Here is a 20,375-nt window from a genome sequence, read left to right on the forward strand (position 1 = left end):
TTAGAGGCCGGCATCGGCATCAGCATCGGCATTAGCATCGAGCCTGGTCCTGGTTCTAGTGCTGGTCCTTTCTTGTTGTTACTGCAAATTGAATTAGTAACCAGAGCGGCGGAAAGTGGACAGGCAGCAGAAATCCTTTTTGCTCTATTTGCCACCCACGTGCCACCGCTCTACCGCTCTACCGTTCTACCATTTCATGCCATGCCCCTTCGTGGCTACGTGCCGGGCAAATCAAAGGCACAGCCAGGAGCCAGGACCCCTAACGTAAACCGCAAATGGAAATGCAAATTTCCCGCGGTTACCGCGACTACAACGGCGACCGCAACCTTTGGCCCCCCCCCCGCGCCGCAGCAGCAGCCTCGACTGCGTCTGGGGCCGCGGCCCATTGCAGCAATTTAATTTCTTAAGCAATTTTCATAATCTGCAGCAAATTGTTTCTGAATGCTGGCGGGGCCCAGGACTCAAGGCTCGAGGCCCAGAACCTCTCTTGCTGCTGACTGGCCGACTGACTCGTTAAATTTTATGCAGTTGGCGGCTGCATTTGTGCCACAAGCTGCCATTGAGGCAGCCACTGTGCCGACGCCCCACGACGCCGCCCCCCGCACAATTTCGTAATGCAGTGGAGCAAAAGTTTTTGCTATTTTATATTAATTTTCCAGGCCCAGCAAGGCAGCGCCCTTAATGTTGACTGTCGACTGTCGGCTCCCTGCCTTGCCCTGCCGCCTGCTGCATAATTTAAATGGCAGTTCAATCCTGGCCGAAAAGGCAGCTGCTGAGAAAACGATGTCCTGCGTACAAAAGCCAAAAATTATCGGCCTAACTGCAAATAATAATAATAATCCCCCCCAGTAAATCTCTGAAGCCAAATTATTTTCACCAAAAAAACCAAAAACAGAAATACATTTCCATTAATGTTGCATGAGTTGTGGAATAGTTTTCTAAAATGGAATTTCCTTAGCTTTGGGCAATGCATTTTCCAGCAGCACTTTTCCACTCTTCCACTCTCTCTCCAGGGCCGCCACTTGGCAGCTTAGCCAGGCAATTGTCTCATTCGCTCTCTCTCTCTCTCTCTTTTTTTGGGCTGGGGAGGAAACTTGGCAGCTTTTTGCTACTTGTGGCAAGGCACTTAACAAGTTCCCACGCCGCACAGTGGCATACGGAGTGCAGCTAATTGCTCCTCTCGCCTCTCTCTGGCACACACGAAAACCAATTTAGATGCCCGCCCGCTGGCGCCAAGGGTGCGAAGGGGCGGGGCGGTGGGGCACGTGATAAATCAAATTTGGTTGCCTTAACAATATTTGCACATACGACACCCGAACAGAACAGAACAGAACACAAATCAAATCAAATTAAAACATAAAGTCAGGCAGTTGCGTGTTTCCCCCCGCCCCTAGAGTACGGGCTTGTGTGTGGCAAGCGATGCCCAGAGGATGAGCAAGGGGATTGTGGATGGGGATTGGGGCATCTCTTTTATTATTCCATACGCATGCAGCTGCCACACGTTGAGGCAAACGCGACGCGTTTATGACGCTGACAGAATTATGAGGCCTACATGCGCTGATTCCAGATTTCCGATGCCGCTGCCGCTGCCACGCTGGTGGGTCCTTTAAATATTTTTACGCAGATAAACTAAACTGTAAGCCCGTGCGGCAAAAACTCGCAAATGGATTTTCAGCGCAAAAATCACAAAATCGCAAAACGTGCTTCACATACTTCTACGTCGGCGGCGTGGAGCGTGGGGCATGGGGCATGCTGCATGGAGGGAGCAGCGTGGGAGGCGAGACTCATCATAAATACATCAGGCCGGATGATGATGGGGATGCCACACACTTGAGACTGTGCAGCGGCTTCTGCTGCTGCTGCCGCTGCCGTGCTGTGCTGTGTCACTGCCACCTGTCTGTGGCAGCATGTCACGCGACCTGTCGACCGACGAGCATAAGCTGACATTTTTATTAAAATATTTCCGCAGTTTCCAGCATTAACTGTGGCGCCACCATCGGAGAGGGAATTGTTGCTGCTAATTTTGGGTTTTGTCTGGTCTTTTCGTTCTTTTCGCTCCTCTTCCCGTCCGTGGCATGCCACTCCCCACACGCAATCTTGGTCAAGTTTCAGTGCCCCATCATCGTCAGGGCCTGATGATCTTTCGACCTGGTGCCACACAAAAGACGTCGGGTAAGTGCTCCTTTGTGCGCATTTTGCACCTGCCTTTTGTTTGTCCCATCAATGGACAATCACCGCCCGCGAGGGCGCCCTCCTTTGCCATTGTGTGGCATTGTATTGTATGACTGTCTGTGCCTCATGCCTCGCCTCCCCATGTCAACTACTCGCACAGGTAGTCGTAGTCCTGTTCTTGGACTCGAACTCCTGTCCGCCTCTGGTCAGACAGCTGGGACAACACCGACTCCGAGCAATAAAATTTTAATAAGCCTCAACTGGCATCCTGCTAGGAGTTTCCACTTTCTGTCCTTGGGCTAACTTTCACGTCAGTTCTTCCCTTTCTCCCTCTCTCCTGTCAATCCGATAGAATCCTGAACTACCACTAGAAGGCTCCTATTGTTCGACATGTTGCTGCATATGCATACTCGTGCTCTTATGTGGCACAATGTGACTTTTAATTACCCAGGAAATGTCTAAAGCTATTTCACTCTCCTACAATTCTACTCCGCCAAAGGACCACTTCAATTCGTGCCTCGTATTAATGCCCCAAACAGCTGCTGGTGCTGCTCCTGCCCCAAAGTACATTTGGTGGCTGCTGTGGTGAGGACATTACGTTGGAAGTGCTCGAACCGCCTCCACACACCTTTCTTTCCCCAAAGGCACATAGTTGGAGCCAGCTTCCGGTAGGTTTCAGTGGTGTGCTCTAAAAGGGGTTCTGTGTTTGATGACAAAACCAATTCTAATTATAAAAAAAAAACAGAAAGTTCTGTATCTGATATTTATCACAGGAAAATAGGACACATTCTATCCGGAAATACTCCTCCCCCCTTTTGGGGGATCATGGCTACGCTCCTCGTAAGCCCTTCACGGGCCCACGCACACCCGAGTGACATATTTGGTTTTCGCCAGAGTTTGATGTATAAATAAAAAATCAAGCGTGACGAACACACAAATTCCATGCAAAGTAAATTTTCATGTTTCCCGGGAAAAGCGGCACCAAATAAAACACGAAAAAAAGGAGATGGGCCCCCATCGAAGGGCTAGAGACTGGGGTCTGGTGCCTAAGCCTATGCCATATATTTGTTACAGGCAACACCTATAGGTCTTTGTGTGTGTGTCTGTGTGTGTGGGGCAGGATAAAGCCTTTGAAATCAATTGAAAACCGATATTTGCTCGGATGATGCTCTTTAAACAAAAAAACCGAGTTACTCGCTAGAGTAAGAACTTAAGAGACACCCAAAAAAGAGAGCCTGAGAATCGATAACTATAGATTTACAAATGAATACCGCTATATTAGAACAGAGAGTGGAGATTGTAAAAAGAAAGAATGTATTTTATAGATATTTATCATACAAAAATTTCATATTCAAATACGTTTTTTAATATTTAGATTATTTCCTACAAATTTAATTTAATATCATTTATTTGAAATATGGGATAGAGTTTTAATAAATGGTTACTTCAAAGTTAATTAATGTTAAAAATGTTTATTTAATTAAATATGTCTCTTTTGTATCCTTATAACTTTACCATTTTTGCTCTGAGTGTATCCTTCTTGGAGATGAATTACTTGAGTTATTGTTTGAATAATTAAAGCCGTTTCAACTTTTATTTCAAGTACTTACATACTTGAAGCGACCCTCGAGAGCGTTTATTTATTCGACCTGATATCAAATATATATTCCATCGTCTGTCTGTTTGTCTGATTTTAAATGAAAAGAATTCCATATGCTGTGCATGTTCCTGTTTGCTTTAGCCGCCACTCGATTCGTTCTACGTTTTTTTCCATTTTACACTCTACAACCAAGTCCGGGAGGGAGGGCTTGGGTGCGGGGTACAGCAGCTGACGCAGCAGCAAATCAATCAAATCAAAGTGGAGTTGTTTGATTCATTTGTTTGGTGGGGGTGGCAGAATGGCAAAGTGGCAAAGTGGGAGAAAGGGAGAAAGATTCCGGTGGCTTGTGGTGGCAAGAAAAATCAGAAGAAAATGCAATACAATGAAGAACAAATACGGGCGCAGACAAAGAGCAAACAAACACACACACACAGAGGCACAAAGTGGCATAAACTAACTAAATAACAGTAACAATAACTTAAGTGTATTTGTGTATTAGTGAGGGCATCGTCAGCTGCTGTTGCTGCTATCTGTGGCGGGGTCAAGCCAGAGCGTCTCCTGCCCCCAATCTGTGTATTTCTTCTCGTTCTGCAGACTTCAGGCGACTGTTGCAAAGTTTTTATTTATACACACGTTCTGTTCCCTGTGTGTGCAACACACGGCAATGGCAATGGCTATAGCTACAGCTACAGCTACGTTTCGTTTCGTTTCATTCGTTTGTTTGTTTGTTTATTTGTCATTTGCTTTGTTCCGTGCGCTCTGTGGCAATCTATGCTACACTGCCAGTGCCAGTGCCAGTGCCACTGCCACTGCCAGTGCTCGTGCCCCTAAATTGACTATCCAGGCAACCGGCAACACAACCTCTCGATTTTCGAGGGAAAAAACCAGAGGGAAATGTTAAGCTTCTGGGTGTCCACAACTATTGATACCCTTTTGTGTGAGGCATGAAACTATAGAGTCTTGAGGTTTTGTTCTCCGTATGGTACCCTCTGGAAAGGGTACACAAAACAGAGAAATCCCATACAATTGTTGAAGCGCACGTACCGCACACACACCCATCGGTCAAAGGGTCGTATACGTAACGTGGCATATCTTTGACTGGGAGAAAGGGGCCCGTCTCTGACCCTAGTCCTGGTTTGTGTTTGCAATCAGCCGCAGTGAGTGGCCCGCCGCGTGGCCAGGCGACAAGTGCCACCGCCGCCACAGCCACCGTTACCGCCACCGGCACACACACTCCACTCTCGTGGACTGAACACAGAGTCACATACACAAGTTTCGATACTTTTAATTATTGCGTACATGACCGTAACGATGTAGCAGGACTTTAGAGAGAAGATGGCCAACGGGCAACGGGCAACGGCCAACGCAGGCAACAGCAGGTAACGATGCTGCCCTGCCCCACACTGCCACACGCTTAGTGCACGTATTAATCAGAGGACGAGGACTGTGGCAAGTTTTTCGGTTGGACCGTGGCAGCTCTTCGAAGTTAGCTTCCAAGAATTCCCACTCCCTTAGACCTCTCTGTTCTCTGTGTTCTCTGTTTCGTATTTGATTCTTGTTCTAGTTTTTGGGACAACACAGAACTTTGGCTTCATTAAAAATCAGAAGACGTTTCATATTTTGAAGAACGTGACACTACGTGAATGAAATCCCAAAAGGTTGATGCCACCCTCGGTGGGAGTGGGAGGGGCAGCGACAGGGGCCAACCACAGGCCTCACAATTGATTGACGCATAAACAGGCAATTAAATACAAAAGAAAAGCAGTTGCAATTGTTGGGCAATTTGCACGCTAAATGAATTTCCACGCACGCATTTCAAATCAAATTTGAGGAAAATTTAATTTCTGCCTCTCGCTTTCATGGATCGCCGGATATACACACACACACACACACAGACAGATGTGCACGTAACTATTCACATATGTGGCACAGATGTGTGTGTTTGTGTATGCGTGAGTGGGTTCCGGCCATGTGGGGCACGTTTCAAGATTTGTTTACTTTGTAGCTCCAAGCGCCAGCGGAGAGGAGCATAAATAAATTTCTATAAATTCTTGCACGGCATTTCATTTGCCATTTGTGCCACTGCCAGTGCCAGTGCCAGTGCCACTGCCACTGCCACTCTGCCACTGCTGCTCGTTGTCGTTGTCCAAAAATTCCCAAGCAGTCAGTCGTCACTGGGTTTTTGGGGAGCAGTGCTCCTTCACAGGGAGCTGCCAGGAGCAGGAGCAGGAACAGTAGCATGAGCTGCCACTGGGCTCTGGCTTATTTATTTATTCATTCGCTGCGCTCTCACCCTTTTGTCTCTCCATAAGTGTGTGCCTCTCTGCCCCAAGTGTGTGTGTGTGTGTGTGTGCGGTGCGAGTGTGTTTGCTCGCCATTTTCTGTATGAAAGGATTTTGCAGAATTTAACAAACAAACAAACCGAACACAGTAGACGCAAAGGAATCGGGAGGCCCCAACAGAAGACAGCAGCAGCACGCACTGCGACCGTGCCCCACACACGGTCCTGCCCCTGCCCCTGCCCCTGCCTCGCCGGAATCTGCTGCTGCTGCTGCCGCCTGGCTGCTCATAAAGTTGACCCGAATTCATGCTAAACCTCGCCTCTGTCGCTTCTGTGTGCAAATAAATAAAGCAACAAGATGCAAAGGATGATGCCCCGCCACCCCGCACTCGATTGCGACTTGGTGGCGACTTCCAAATGCTCTTATCCTTCGACGATCCTTTCACTGACAACCCGTTAAGGATAATCTAATTGAAAACAGAGTCAAAAGAATTGGACAACCGAGATGAAAGGCAAAGCACAACACAGCTAAAGATTTCCCACGCGGTATGTGTACATGCCACCAATTGCCGATGATTCCACCTTGATGACAAAGTATCCATGCTTCCGCTTTCACTGGCAGAGAATCCCCAAAAAAAGGTCATAGGCATCTTTCGGGGCAACAAATGATGGTTACAGTCGGAGACCCAATCGATTTGTGGGTGAGGGCTTTCAATACGTTTTATCTGTGCAAGCAACACTCGTGCTCAAGAAATTGCAAAACCGAAAATAAATAAGATCCGATTTATGGTTGGGGAAACCCCCGCCCCAATCACCCAACCGCCCAACCGCCCCACAAAAATATATAAAGGGGAAAATCAAAAGGAAGCAGCAGAGAAAACTCTTCAACAGCTTCCGTGTTTATTTATAGACGCTCAAATAGTTCGGTTAGACAACATAAGACCCAAAGAACCCACAGCGTCCACGGTGGGCCATCGAAAGGACTTTTATCATTCCATTCCCCCCGCATTTTCAGGCCGCAAAATTTGTATTTGCACTGTGGATTTGTGTTTTGTGTGTCGCGCGCCGTGTGGCAGCAGCAAATTTTTAATGAATTTACAAACCAAAGCCGAACCCTGAACCCCTGAACCCCTGAAGCCCTGAACCGAGTGAAAGGACAGCCCGGACTCGGGCTCTCGCATTCAGAAACGAGTTCGTGTTCGAGTCTCATTTTATATTCAAAACACATTCGGCAAATATTGATACCCTCTCCGTAAATTGTTTAAAATGCGCAATATCCCCAACGTCAATAGAAGACAAATTGTGGAACTAAAAGCAGCAGCGTAAAACGCAAATCACGCAGCTTTTAAAACTTTTCGTTCTGCCTCCCGCACCACCCCTCGGGACACTGAATGGAGCCACGCGGCGTATACTTGATTATTGGCAATCAGCCATAGTTTCGATGTACACCCCGCCCCAGAGCCGCTATAATTAAGGCCTTGCCCCATGCCTTCTGCCTCATTCCTCAAGCTTCAAGCTAATTATAATTGATGCCAATGTCGGAGTCGATTTTTTAGTTAAAACTTTACACAGAGCGAGTGGCACTGCCACACCAGAGAAATGATTAATTATGGTTGAAAAGTTGCACGTTAAATAAAGGGATGAATTTTGCTTTTAATGGGGATCGGATATCGCTTTTTAGAGCACGCTACATTAAATGGAGAATCCCTCAAAGCATTCTACGACTGGCAAAAGTTTTTCGATTATCTATGAGCTGTGGCAAGAGATACTCGTAGAATGCCACATACCACATACACGCCCACACCCATAGACTCAGACTCAGACAGAGACCGATGCAATGAATGTTGAATTCTCGTTAGAGCACACAATGTGGCAATGTGCCTGAGGGATAATTTAGTCATTTTTGTTATTGTTTGCAAGTCAGAAAACATTGAGTTTTAATTGAAAATCTTTGACTGTACAATGTACATGCGTGCACCCAAACCCTGGACTCTGTGCCACATTCTTTTGCCACTTCTCCGGAGAAGCAGCCGTAGGATGAGGCGAAAACTTTGATTGATTTATCTGTCAATATGCAGGAGGCAGCAGTAGAAAGGCAACAATGTTTCAAATCCACAAAACATACCAAAAGCCAGAGAGAAAGTAGACAAACGAAAGTCTGCTGCAATGCAAAAATTGCAATTGCCAACTCAACCGAATTTACATGAATGCTCTAGCTCTCTGCTGCCTGTGTATTCTCTGTGTATTCTTCTTCGACTCTTCGACTGAGGCAGGATCTGCCATCCATTTGGCTCCTTACAGCCACCAACGTCTGTCGGCTCTCGTCACTGTCACTTTTCTTGCGTTCAGGACTCTGGTCAAGCGCATGTTTATGCAATATTTTTCGGTCCAAGACATGCAAAAATAAGTATGGATGTACATACACGTATGTAGATGTATGTTTGCTTGATCGAAAGCCTTTGAAACAGTAATGCGTAATGATGGCCCCAGCCCCAGACTTCACTTAAAAGTCATATGCTTCGGTTGCGTAGAGAGAGGCAGAGAGATAGAGAGAGAGAGCAAGGCACAAGAGTGCAACAGCACAAACCCATAAACTTGCCACATTTGCATAAAATGCCCTGATGCCTCAAAAAAGCAGAAAAGCAGCAAAGCAGAACGATAGAACAGCACAGCACAGAACAGCAAAGCACACACCACAGGGCAGGGTTCGTAAAAGTCTCCTGGCACAGAACGTATTTCACCAATAAATTGAGGAAATGTTTAGCCATGTTGGCCATGCCCCATCTTTTCCCCCGTATGCCTTTTTCCCAGGCGGTAGTGGCAGTCAGTCCCATGTTTCCCATAGTTCAAAAGCAATGACTTGATTTTTGATTTTACCCCCAGAAATCGCTTGTTATTTTTGTGGTCTGAGCCTGCACACATCCCCATGCGACGCAGGGCCTGCCTGTTGAGTGCTGCCTCCTGCCATCTACATGGCATTCTCGAGTGAATGTTTGCTAGAATGCAAAAAGGAAATCCAGCATTTGGACTAAAATGTTGAATAATCATTTTGCTACAGATACGATCTCTGGGGTGGAGCTGAAGGATCCTCTCTCTCTCTCTCTCTCTCTCTCTGTTTGACCATAAGCCCAATTTAATTGAGTTTCAGTTAATCCTGCAATCACGCCTAATGCGTTTCTAATTAATTTTAAATAAAAACCATGCCTGAAAGACATTAAAGTAGAGCCATCCAAGGAACTTTTCCTTAGATAAAATCCGCAGTCCGTGCCTCAAATAGTTTTAGTGTCAGTCGTTGGGGTCGTGGCGTGGCACAAATGTAAATGCGTGTCTAGCCTTCGATTAATTCATTATCCTTGGGCTCCCAGAGGGAGAGTGCTCGTCCTGCCAACAACGACAACTGTCAATGTTGTAGTTAAGGGCTTAGATGCGGCATTAGGCGTCGATTTAACACGACCCCATCCATAGGGTCCTGCCGAGGACATCCCTTCCACTCGGTTTCCACACCCACTAGAAGTTTGTGTGTGTATGGTGCTAAGAGCGCCTAAAAGCGCTTCAGGCCAGAGGCTCAGGCTTTGGCCAACTTATGAATGCGCGTGCACACACACACAGATACGACACATACAGACACACACACACACAGATACTGTGAGCCACTGTCACAGCGCTGATAAAATGTGAAGCGGATTAGGCAAGGCGGCGCTGCTCCACGCCGTGGCACAATCAGTAAATGGCACTTGATTCACTGCGCAAGTGGAATTTTTGATAACTTTGCCGCTGCCAAGGGGAAAAGTTGGTCAAAAATTTGGCCTTTCAGTCGCTTTAATGCGTATAAATGCTTATCTGGTGGGGCTCTACGACTACGAGTGTGGGTGTGTGTTGGTCTATGACTAGATGACGATGGCTATGCCATGCCTTTACTCGTACTTTACTTCAAGTCTCAAAGCCAACTTAAATCCACTGAAAGGCCTTGGCTTTGCTTCACGTGCTGCTTTTCTTTCCATCCATCCCGAAACTCTCTCTCTCTCTCTCTCGCTTTCTGTTCTGTTCTGTTCTGTTCTCTTTTTTGTTTTTCGAAGTTGGCAAAGTTTTTAGCCCCGAACATTTGCGCCTCAGAGCACACTCCAACCTACATATACTCGTACACTCGAACACACGTACACACATATCTATACATAATTCAACAAGACGCTGGCACACACGTCACACAAATGTCGCCAAAAGCAAGTCTCAATGCACGCCATCAATCTTTGGGGTGGTCGCGTTGCCCCGAATCTTAGTCCCCCGCTCGCCACTCTCCCGCTCTGCCGCTTCGCTGTGTCGCACAATTGAATTATTACATAGGGTCGAGGCAGACGTTTGGGCCATTTGGTACTCGATTTGGTCACTTAACCAGCAGCCAACGAGGGGACAAGACAACACCAAGACCGAAAGCAACAGCAGCAGAGGGGGCAGCAGCAACATCAGCAATGTAGCATCAACTGCCACAACAACAACGAGAACAACAGTCAACAGGGGTGTTGTGTGTGTGACAGCGGCCACCAATGTGAGGACGCAACACGCATTTGCACCCATGTTTATGTATCTTCCGCCTCGCCGAGGAGCCTTTCAGCTCGTGTAAGCAGATCATGCCTCCTAGGATACTGAGGAATGGATAATTTTCATTACTTTAATTTCAATACATTGTTTTTGTTTGTACACTGTCAGAGGGAGAAAGGAAAAAATAAAGCTTTTCCGAGAAATACGAGTAGCAGAATCCTCACGAGATAATCTTCCATTTTTCCCGTGAAAAACTCAGTTTCTATATAAAAAGAAACCTCCAGATCAGTCCAGAAACCAAGGCTATGAAAATGATTCCCGATACAGAAACCGATTGGCAGACGAAGATCGAGGCATGTTATTTCAAAAAGAAGATATTTTTCGTCCGCCTTGCATTATTTTTTGCTGATTTAATTTTGCATCTCTGTACGAAATTTGTAATTTCCAAAGCATGACAAATGTGCTCCTGAATTCTATTATCAGAAAAATATTCGGAAAGATTTTTCCAAGCTATGTCTTTGGCAGCAAAGAGGCCAAATTTGCCAACACACTTTCAGTGTTTTTGGCACTTGGCTTAGTGACCCATCCCATTCGACTTCCAGTTGGCCTTCAGTTTTGGGCTTTTATTTGATGATTGGTTGTTGTTGCTTCTGTCGATGTCGATGTTGCTGCCGCTGTCATGTTGCCCTCTTCTCTTCTGCGTTTCTGGGCAGCAAATTAAAACAATTTTAACAGCTACTTTCGATGTCGTTTGTCGTCGTCTACGTTTGGGCCATAAATAAAACATGTCAACCTTGTTATTCCTGCTGCTGCCCCCAGCCAAAGACAGACCAGACGTTCTAGACTCGTTGTTCTGCCCTAAAGGCCAGGTCTCTGTTCTACGCATTGTTATTGGCATTGCCATTGGCCTTTCTGTTATTGAACTATTTACATTTGTTGCTAATTTACGACACATCGCCTCTGGGCCTCTTCGGCTTCGGGCTGACTCTCTAGGCGTTTCGGCATTGGCATCAATGAGGCCTTAAACCAGCCGGCAAATTGTTGTTCATAAATAAATATGCCGTACATAAATCCCTATGCTATAAATAAGCGAGAACAGGCGTAAAGCAATTTATAGGCATTGATTTTCCGTGACTCTCCGGACACACTCCATTGATCCGTAGCAGCAGCAGCAGCAGCAGCAGCCCTCCCGGAGGAAAAGTGACAAAAGTCTTGAGTGAAAGTGAAACTTTCCATTGGTTGGACCCCACACCCACTGTGTCCATTGTGCTCAATGGCGGGGGTTAGGGGTCAGCCGCAGCACGTTGTTCCTGCTGTTCTTCCACTGACACTTATTAGATAAGTTTTTTGGTGAGTTCCGGACCGTGTCCGTGTACATCATTTAGCCATTTGCCATAGCAGCACTGTGCTGCTGCTGCTTCTTTTGCTGGGGCGTCTTCGATTTTAATTGCATGCCAAAAATATCCGGATGCCAAGGGACTTGCCTCTGACAGTGGCCTCTCGAAATCCCCAGCTAAGCCGCCCCAATAAGACTTTTTATTGTCTTAGCCGAGCATTTAAATTGATCAAAAATGTAGCAAGAGCAGTGCCAGAGAGCAGAACCTGAGCCAGAGCCTGAACCTGAGCCAGAGCCAGAGTCCGACAGTCTGCTGACGATTTCATTCAATCTATAAGTAATTTCTTGGCAATTTTTATCACACAGCCCAAGGACGAAGGACGAAGGAAGAAGCGTTGCTAGGGAGATGAGCCTGAGACCACCCACGTGATTTGAATATTTTTCCAATAAACTTCAACAGCTTTTCAACAGTTCGAAAAGGGGCAGGGGCGAATGCCTATGCCTGGCACTGCTCTTGGTGCTCGTCCCCGTCCTAGTCTTGTTTTCATTTACATATTGGATTTAAATGCCCAGGATTTCCTTACTGTGCTCCTCCACTCTATGTCCTGCCTGTCCATGTCCAGCTGAGTGTTTTTCCTGCTTTGCTTTGCTTTGGTTTGGTTTGCCCTGCTTTTTGCTTGGTCTTTGTATCCGAGAGAGCCTAAGCTTAATCGAATTTCCCGCAAATTGGCAATAAATTTTAATTTTGAAAACGATTCCCCAGCGCTGATTGAAGTTAATCAAACGCCAGACCGCCAGGCCGCGAGGCCACAAGTTTTTAAGCCTCCGTTTTGCAACCCGCAATGGCTTTCGGTTCATGTACTCCATTGTCCTTGTTGTACGCCGGATCATCTGCCAGGGCATTGCACTCCGCCTTGCTCCGAGCACCGTGCACCTGCACAGCAGAGCGCCGCCTACTCCGTCGTACCCGAAATCCCATTCAATTTGCAGCGTGAAAGCGTGGCGCTTCTGGCAAAAAAACTTAGCAGCAAACAAGTTGCAAAGAGCAGAAGGCAAAAACAAGGCTTATTTACCTTCGGTCAGGAAGGGGTTTTTTTTCTCCATTCCCTACGGCAGGAAGCACTGCTGCCTGTGCCACGGCTGCTGCTGCTGCAGCAGTTGCAGCTTTCGAAACTACTTCATCAATTTCATTCAGCACAACGGCGCCGCTTTTCCCCTCCCCCCCACTCTCTCCATCTCACGCTCTTGGCTCTACTTTCTTTTTTTTTTGGGCCCATAATCAAGTTAAAAAGCATTGGCAACAAGAAAACCCCAACAACAACAACAGCAGCAGCAGGAAAACTAAACACAGACCAGGGGAAAAATGATGTTTTAGTTGCTGTTGTAGCCAGTTGCCAGTTGGTTTCTATCTCTGAGAGAGAGAGCGGACACAGACCTGGACATGGATGTGGACGTGGACGTGGAGCCATGATGATGCCAGCGATTACGCCCACTTTTGTAGACGCCATACGCCCAATGTTTGGGCCATGCCTTGTCGCCTGTCTGTCTGTCTGTTTGTCTGTTTGTCTGTTAGTCTGTCGCTATCCTGTCGCAAGCCTCCTACTACTACGACTACTCCTACATTTTCCATGGAAATGGATTTGACGAGGCATGCAGCACTTGCAGAACCAGCGTTTTGACACTAATTTCATTTGCGTTGAAGCACTTTTTGTGGCCATCCCCGTCTCGGAGACGAAACGACTGCTGCTGCAGCATCGGAAACAAAGACAGTTGCACTGCCCCCAAAATAAGTTGTAATTGCATTGCACTACATTTAAGTTCAATTTGCGAGCTGTTTAGCAAAAACAGATGCCATACAACTCCCCACCACACAGATGGCTGATGGCTGTTGGCTGTTGGCTGACTGCTGAATAGCTGATGGCTGATGGGCTGATGTCTGAGTGCCTTGCCGTTTGCCTGAAAGAGTTTCCAAAGTATTTATTTATTTTGCACGCAGCAATTCCGTTTGCCTTTCGAGTTAACTGAAAACTGTAAATGGTTTTTAGAGACAAACGAAGGAACGAAGGCACAGACAGACAGACAGACACTCCGTTGATGGCTCCCGCTTGTTAGAGCTTAAACCATGATGGAGAGCTCTCTACGAGTATCATCCGAGTATTTTCCGTTTCTAAGGTGCTAGGATATATTACAGTATAACCTTGTCCGCTTACTAACCTTTGTCTGAATGTACCTAATTTCTTTGTAAACTCTGAGTTTCGGAGGATAAAGCAGCTTTAAGTATCATTAATTAATTTAATTTGAGCCCAAAAGTTTTAATTTGTACTCTTAATTTTAAATATATGTCATATTTAAATGAAATATTTTCTTATTTAAATTCAATATACTTATTTTAAATTTGTATTTTTGTATAGATTCTTGAAAAATATATGAAAATATATTGTGATTCCGTTTGAATGTAGTAGAAGGATTTCTCCATCAAACAGAGAGTAAATAACATTATTTAGCGGATATCCTATGGTCTACCTCGATCTTCGCTTAAGCAGAATTTATGTTGAGAAATTTTTCACTTCCATTCAGCCGATTTATCCCAAGGATCCCTCCTCGGAGGAGCCGTATACCGTACTCGTATTCCCATTAAGTGTTCGATATCTTCACCTGGCAGCCGCAACAGTTAGAGACGTAAGCCACACTCCTCAAGGAAATCACCCTAAGCCCCATGCCATGGCTGCTGCCCCTGTGCGTTTCCTATATGCGTATCCTGGCGTCGTGGAGTCCTGGCGTTCTGGTTGAATGTTTGGGTCGTTTGGGTGGGGGTGTGGTGTGGCCATTCTCTCAATCTGACAATCGCATCGGCAATGCGTGTGTGTGGCACGCTTTAATGCGAAATTCTGATTGCGCTCGAATGGCTTCATTTATTTTCGCCACGGAGAAAAAATCCCGAGCAACGCGCGAAAAAAATGTGCGGAAAAACTGCGAAAAAGAAAGCCAAACGAAGAAAAACAAACACGACGAACGACAGTTGTACATAATATTTCACTTATGAATGTGTGTGCGGCATGCCGCCCTCCCCCACCCACTGGGGCGTAGGGGAGGGCGGGACGGAGGTGCAAAGTGAAATGAATGAACGGCATGCGTAACGCTAGAAAATTTGTTATAGCAATTTGAACTGTCAACGAGAAACCGAAAAAGTAAATTAGGAAACATTTGAAATTTAATTCACTTGCGACACACACTCCTTGTGGGGCACATATATGATGTATCTGTGTGCGTGTGTGTGAGATCTTGTGAGTGGCAGCATCATAGTCGTGGAGCAGTCAGACTGGCTGGCTGGGAGGACGAGTACGTAGTAAGTCTGGCAGGTGACACCGACACCTCCTGCCGACACAGACACTTAAGCACAGTAACTCGGGCAAAAGCAGCCAGAACCACTGCCAGCGACCCCACTCATCCTCGTACAGTCACACATGTGCACTCACATTGAGAGACATGCAAAATTAGGCGAGTGTCACGAATTTAAAATAACTTTTAATTCATTCTTGATGAACATATGCAAACGTTGCTCTTGCCTTGTGAGTGCCACACACACACACACGAACGCATGGCACACGTATGACTGAGACCCCCTTTTGCATATGTAGGCATGTGTGTGTGTGTGTGTGTGTGGTTGCCACGCCTCTTAAGTGCCACATAACTCGAGCTCAGCATAAACAACCGCACTCGCATAAATGTTCGTTAAACTCAACAGACACCAGCAGCAGCAGCAGCAACAGCAACTGGGACCCAGGGGCTCCAGCTACCAGGCAAAGAGCAGCATCCCATTCCCACTCCCCAGCCACTAGCACCCAGCCACCCACCTGAGCCACATAATTATTTAGTTTCCAGTTGGACGGAAATTGTGGCGCAGCTACTTGGTGGCAGGGACAGGTATAGTATGAGCATGGGCCTTTGGGCTTTTGGACCACACAACTCCTTCACCATCTTCGATTGTCATAAATCAACACGGACTCACGGACTCACGGACCCTCACGGCTCAAAGATGGATAGAGAGAGTGGATCGAGGGGGAGGTGGGTGAAGTGTTGTCAACCGATTGTTTGCCTTTGGCATATGTTCGCTCTGATGCCCAATGCCCAATGCCCCATCCCCCCATCCCCCCATGCCGAAACCCCCCCTATGACAGGTGCAAGTTTTGCAAGCGACCCACTTAGCGGAGAATTCAAATTTCAGTTTCTGTTTGCACGACGCGTCGGGCAGCAGGAGGACAGAATTTCCAGTCCAGTGACGAGCGAGCGCGAACTCGTGGCAGAATAAAAGTTAGCGTAAATTATGCGGCACCGTGCGCGCCCGCTAATAAAAATAGAAAAGAGCGAAGGAACTGAAAACAAAAACACGATACCAAAAAGAAAACAGAGAACAAACAACGAGAGCCAGAACCAGAGCTCAAAATGAAAGGCAATGTAGTATGTACACCGCTCTGTGGCAGAGCCAGTGCATTGAACTGGCTGTGGGTGCCCCACCGTGCAGCATCTAAATGCGATACCAACCTTATTGCGGGGAGCAGAGCAGAGCTCTTTCAGATCCTTCCAGCAGCAGCCCGGCCGTATGGTCGGTGCTCTACGGGTTATGCTTTCTAATCCACGCACGTTTTGCTTTTAATATTTATTTTGCGCTTTTTCACACTTTTGCACACTGTGGGGGGGTCAACGCACTCTCTTACACAGACACCGCACAAAGGTTCGAGGACTTCAAAGGACTCCCTCTCTCTCACTCTGTCTGGGGGCAGTTCTTGGCAGACTTTGATTATCGATGGCTGCTTATGGATGGGTTATGGGTTTTCTTTTCGTATGCACGGCGAGTGCCGGCGTACAGTTCATCAATGCAAATTGACACTAAACCACGGAGCATCGGCGGGTTATCTTTGTTTCTTGTTGTTGTGTGATGTGTGATGTCTGATGGACATAGATATAGATAGATGCCGGCATACATTCACTCGAATCGTGTTTATTCTATTGTTTTTTGTAGTGGGGTAGTCCCCTGTGATGCGAGCACTCGAGTGCCACAATTTTGTGTGTGTTGGGCAAATGTTATTTAATTATTGCGAAACTCTGCTGTTCTTGTTGCTGTTTACTTTTGGGGCATGGCATGCCTTTTTGGGCTCTCTGTTTCCCAGTTCCCAGTGGAAGCCGAAGCGACAGCTGGATGGATATTGTACCCGTTACACTAACCGAACCGCACGAAAGACATTTTCAAACTGATTTGCAGTCGATGTCGAACGGTTACGAGCGCACAGCCGAAGCGTGCGGCATCCTCGGAACACACAGGGCGAAAGGCATCCACGAAGACGACGAGTCCTGCGAAAAGTGTGGAACGAAACGGAACAAAACGGAAATGGCACTCGGACTTGTGGATGCTGTGTGCTGCTGTGTGCCACTGCCATATCGTTCCCCGACTGATAAGAGACCCAGCTGTGTGCGTGTGTGGTGTGTGTGGCACTTAACTTGCAACATTGACAACAATTTATTTTTTGCACGTTGCTGGCATTTAAATGTTTTTGCTCTCTCTGTCTGCGGATGGAGTGTATGGCATGGCACTTTTTTAATCACTTAAAAATTTATGCGCGTCTTTTTTTTTGTTTTTTTTTTCGACACGTGCGTGTCAAAATGTTAGCGTCAACGCTGAAGGGTTAAACATCACATAGAGAGAGATAGAAGGGGAGCCAACAATTTGTTACCGAGTTTATTACAGTGACAAACAGCAGGCCAGGCCAGTCAGAGCCAGCCAGAGCCAGGCCGAGAACTGCACGCGCTAAAGACATCACGCAGCGATATGCAATGGCAGAGTTAATGGCATATAATCCAGAACGAGTCGAAACGAGGCGAGGCGAGGCGAACGGACAGGACAAGTCAGCCAACCAGCCGTTTCCTTTTACGAGTGCGTAATAAGAAAGAGTGCGACGTGCCACACGGACGGGACGTGAGGCGTGGAGCACACAGACACTCTCGCTCCTGGAAAATCATGGACCCTTTTTTTTGCAGTTCTTGAAATTAAACACGAACCCCATCCTAATCCTGGCCAAATTAAAAACACTATCGTCGCGTCGGCCGGCGGCTAAGAGCGCGCACTAAGAGAGCGGCTTGGCCCAGGAAAGAGCAGGCCGGGCACCGGCACCGGCATCCAACTTCGAGTTTTAGGTTAGTAGGACAGCGAAAGGACACCGCGAGGACGACAGGAAGAGCGGGCGCAACTTAAGCCAGCAATTAAAATCGAGCAGGGTTTATTGACTAGGGCCCGTGCCGTCGTTGGCGTTGGCGTTGCCATGGCATACGTGTGCATTTCACACCTTGCAGCGGCAGTGGCAGTGGCAGTGGCAGCGGCAGCGGCAACGGGAGCGATGGTCTTGTCTTAAGTGCACTTCAACGGCGAGGGCTGAGCCGATGCTGAGACTGAGACTGAGACCCAGGCCAAGTGTTTGCCATTTGACACTCTCTTGAGCAGAGACAACAAGTGCGAAGCGAGAGTAGGGCGACGGCTGAGAGTGCGACTACGACCCGAGTTTGCTAAGTATTTTTCAATTAAAATGTCGGCGGAAACTTGCACGCATGATGAGCAGGAAAGTTTTTCATTGTCGGCGCCCAAAATCGTGTGCTCGATACCCCCATGCCCCAAGCTCCATGCCACACCCCACAATGGCAACTGAAACGTTTGCTGAGGCAGAGACTCGACACTCGACTAACGACGGGCGCCAATCAATCTCCATTCTCCATTCCCATAGCAAAATGTTGGCATTGCCAGCCTCCGATTTTTTCCCGCTGCCTTTTTCGTGCCTCCTTGCGACATATTTAAATCAGAATTGGGGAGACAGACTCGAATCGGCTTTCGGCCGCTTAGGCAGTTGAAAAATTAACTTGTCCAACAACTGGCGCCAGTAAATAAGCGAAATCCCGGGAATAGATTGGTGTCGCCTGTCTGCTGCTGCGTGTCCTTTGGATAGCTTCTATTCCAAGTGCCATAGAATCATCAGCGGCAGTGTGGGGTGGGGGTGCGGCAATTGGAGAGTAGAGCACTAAACACTGGACAAAGCTACGCCTGTTGCTGTTGCTGTTCCTGTGGCTGTGGCTGGGTGGGTGTTGCTTCTGCTGATGTGTCCTGTCTGCTGACATGAGCTGCAAAGTGTGGCACGTGTTGGCGTAACAATTTTGGCAGGGCACTAGCATCAGAGGCAGCAAAGACAGCAGCGAGGATGAACGGGGAACAATGGCAAACGCTTTTATGTGCCGTAATGAAAAACTGTTATCTGCGTGCGCAATTTGAACGCAATTTGGTAACGCGTTTCGCCACATAAAACTTAAGTGACCCGAAACCAGCCCAACCGAAGACCTGAAGGACCTCATGCCTCCTCCTCCTCCTGTGTGTGTGTGTGTTTGTGTGTTTATGGTCCTGCGTGCAGCTTGCAAAACTGTTGACACTCGCAGGAAATCAGGAGCACCGCAGCCACAGCTAAAGCCAAAAGCCAACGACAATGACAGCGTCGATGGCACTGGGGCTGGGGAAGTGCAGAGTGTGAGAAATGAAATTGTTTGGCGATTATGCAGCATTAAAGCCAAATGTGCCGTGTATGAGCGGCCACGGACATCACATCGCCCACCTCAACCGTCAACGCACTTTACTTTTATTTACATGTCAGTCAACTAAGGCGCACACACTCGCCCTTGCCTCCTGCCCACTGCCCACTGCCACACAACTGTGTAGCAGGGCCACACAGGGCAACCCCTTGCTTGCTTGCTTACTTCCACGGTGTGGCAACAGATTTGTTGCAGCTGCGGCTTTGCCAAACTATCATTAACATGTGGCGTTGGCTCTTGGCCCCTGGTCCTTAGTCCCGGAATCCGAGCGGACTATCCAGGACTCTCGCTCTGCAACACGAAAGGACAACAAAAATCCTGCGCTTTTGCAGTTTTTACAACTTTTCTGATGCTGCTGCTGCTGCCTGGCTGGCTGGCTGGTGCTCTGGTGCTTATTTACTTGTAAAATTTATTAAATATTTTTGTGGCTGTTGCCTTTGCTTTGTTTCCCTTTTGGCCTTTCTTTTTTGTTTTTGTTGTATCCTTTTTTTGTGTACCGCAAAATTGCTGACGTTTTTAATCCTTAAGAAGCTTTTGGCTCACATTTTTACAGCACACACACAGCACACACACATACACCCGTTGCAGGGCGGCAGGCGGAAGCTTTCCCCTTTTTTTTAATATGCAGTTTGCATAATTTTCATATAAACATTACTCATACGCCATGTGCACCATGCAATAGCAGCAACATAATAAGCAAAACAATTTAGCCAGCTTAACACAAATGAAATTTCGTGGCTCCGGGGCTCACTGCACCGCCAGCGTAATTTGATTGGTCTCCAGGTACTCTCCCTCTGTCTCTCTCTCTCTCCCTATCATCAATCCATCAG

The 20,375-nt window shown here is 47.2% G+C and overlaps 1 protein-coding gene across 3 annotated transcripts in view; it reads right to left on the bottom strand.

Annotated features, from left to right (window-relative positions):
* The window catches only part of beat-VI (beaten path VI), a 59,457-nt gene extending 42,224 nt beyond the window's left edge, over positions 1-17,233 (bottom strand). The window contains exon 1 of one of the 3 annotated variants that reach the window (XM_033385881.1): positions 16,468-17,233. The gene's annotated coding sequence lies outside the window, so the exon portion shown is untranslated. The remainder of the gene's footprint in view (positions 1-16,467) is intronic. The other 2 variants (XM_001358391.4, XM_033385882.1) reach the window with 2 other exon arrangements.
* Positions 17,234-20,375: the final 3,142 nt, after the last annotated feature.

Source organism: Drosophila pseudoobscura, chromosome 2, assembly GCF_009870125.1.
Source record: "Drosophila pseudoobscura strain MV-25-SWS-2005 chromosome 2, UCI_Dpse_MV25, whole genome shotgun sequence".
In the NCBI taxonomy this organism is placed as follows: domain Eukaryota; kingdom Metazoa; phylum Arthropoda; class Insecta; order Diptera; family Drosophilidae; genus Drosophila; species Drosophila pseudoobscura.